Consider the following 2,750-nt stretch of genomic DNA (forward strand, 5'->3'; position numbering starts at 1 on the left):
GTTCCTCGGCGGGGCTGTTGAAAATACTGACCGATCTTGCGCAATTTTCCGTCTCACTACATTTGTCGAGTAGTTTGCTTTATTCGCAGTAAGTCAATGCTTCCGGCGTAGTCAATCGAACATTCGGTTATGGAACCCAACCGAACTCTAACCTGACGTCAGGCGTTATTATTATTATTTTTGTTTGCTTCTTCTCTTCTTTGGCTCGAGAGGGAAAAAAGATAACCGCCTGATACATTTATTTAACAAGCCATCAACCGCCCCCGTAATTTACATAATCTAACGTCTGCTTGACCTGTCATGTTATCAGCCAATCAGCGTTAACCAGAAGGGAATCAAATTTTAGCGGGAATAATGTCTCTTTCCAAATAAATTTTAGGGAAAAGAAAATGTTTAAGTACGTTCAGATGGCGCTTTCTAAGAAAAATTTTTAAATGTTTCTTTTTTTTTGGTGATGAAATACTGCTAGTTGGAGCTGCTGTACCTTTATTTAACAGTTAAAAATAATAAAGAATTTACTGGTAAAAGCTCGTTGACTTCATTCTGTGCCGAAAGCCGCTCTGAAAAAAAACATTGAGCTGAAGCACCATATTTCACGAACTGAAAAGTGTTGTGAAAGCGAAGATTGCTCAGAATAATTCGCAGGTTTCTGAAGGAGGAATGACAGGAATTTAAAAAGTCAAACCAGGTCAAGATTCCATTCATGAATCAATTATTTGAAAAATGAACCCGTTTGTCGCGTCTGTAACTTGTGGCCGGTATCAAATTGCATTCAAATGATCGGTGAATTTTTGACTGCAATTTTTAGAATACGATGAAATGGAAAATATTTCAATGGATGAAATTTCTCTTTAGACATTTTTCAAACAGGCAAGAAAACTGAGCCGGCAGAAATTTCATAACGAACTCGCGTGTGTATTCACTGCTCATTACGCAAGCAAAAATGCAGACTGAAATCAACAACAACTAACGGATGGCGGCGTTTTGGCCAATCGGAACAGCGCAAATCATCCGTATTGTTTCCTATCCAGTCAGAAAGAAGTCCAGATTCTGGCTTTTTTGCATGTGATCTGTAAAAGAAATGCATCATGCCCTCCTTCCAAACACAGATTACAGAGATGAAGGGAGAGGGCATGATCGCAGGGTAATCGAACTCCAATTGTACGATTGACTTCAATTGGGTTCGGTAATCGAACTTGATCAAACTCACCTAAAAATTTTGCTAGTCGAACACAATCCGGAGGGGGGGGCGGGGTACTTCCTTATAAGAGGGTAATGGGGATGTGCCGCCTAATGCGGTCGCATGTTCACGACTGGATTGACTATAATGGGGTCGCGTTTTCAATAGCATTACTAGAATGGGGCCGCACATTTTCGGATTTTTGGGGTAAAGCCTGGTTTTCACTAGCGCATAACCAAAAGCATAAGGACATACGCACACGCAGAATGGCATATTTGACTCAATTCTCGATACCAGCTTCCCTCAATCCAATGATAAACAAGATGGCGGACGAATTGCTTTTCATATGTTCGCATGAGGTCTGGGTCAAAGTGATCTATGATTGGTCCAAGTCGGCCTTGTGCTTATGCTCGTGCTTATCTATGTCGACGAGTCATCGAAGCGGCAAATTTGAATGCGAGCGCGCTAATTGGTCAAGTAGGGCTAGTAAAACATGCTCTTCTGTTTTTCAGAAATTATAATCTTAACTTTCACGCACGGCTTTTTGGAAAGCAATGATGTATCAACACTTTAAGCCTTAAACTAAGGAATATAAAGAAGTATAAAGACTGTTTTTTTTAACTCGAAAATTCGGAAAAATCGGTCGTTTTCAGTATGGACGCTACTTTTGACAGCGATTTTCTGAACAGTTTCACCAGCTTTCATATTTTCACGCGCGGTAAAAGAAAGATGGGTCCTTTCTAGAACAGAATCCGTTTTAATCTTCAAAATCGGTAAACGAGAACCACTGTTCTTTTCGATTTGAAAACTGCTAGTGGTTGCTGAGTTTGAAAATGGCGCGCTTTGGGCGAGTGGGTATTGTTTTAAGTCCACGACTGAATAACAACGGTTGTCATGACTGACACAATGCCTATTCAAGACAATCACTCAATTGTAAACTGGTCCAGAGAAGCCGCGAACTTTTAAACTGATCGCGTTGCGTCAGCTGGTTCATTGCACATGCCGACCAAATCTTTCAAAGGAAAATCTTGCAATGAACATGGAAAAAGAAAATGTCACGGATCGGGAGCTCTTTCAGAGCTCTTCGAAAACCCGATCCACCCTTTACAAATTCATATGGTTCCTCCATTTGTTGACGAAAACAGCCTGACGTTCCACCTGCAAATTCATGGTGAAGACGTTTACAGAAGCAGAGAAATTTCTGGAAATCTGGCGACAGTGTCAAGTGAGTGTCAAGCCACTTGGTTACCAGTTCGAGGAGATGGTATTGGGCACGCAATCGCGGATAAGCATTCGGCGACCTTGGCAAAAGATCCAAGCCACGGCGGACGGAAAAAGGAGGAAAAAATTAGAACTGAGACTTGGATTAAACTGTCCATTAAACCAGAGGAGATCAATTTCAGTCAGTCAATCATTTTCTTATGCCCCCTGTTTTCAGGGAGCGAGCTTAAGTATTTAAGCTCTATTGCAAACACTGAACTTAATTGCCCGCCAATTTGGTTAAATTACTTTTGGGGGTCACTTATAGTCAAAGCTACGACATAAGCATAAGCATAAGAAGAACGTACTT

Source organism: Porites lutea, chromosome 4 (assembly GCF_958299795.1).
Source record: "Porites lutea chromosome 4, jaPorLute2.1, whole genome shotgun sequence".
Lineage (NCBI taxonomy): Eukaryota > Metazoa > Cnidaria > Anthozoa > Scleractinia > Poritidae > Porites > Porites lutea.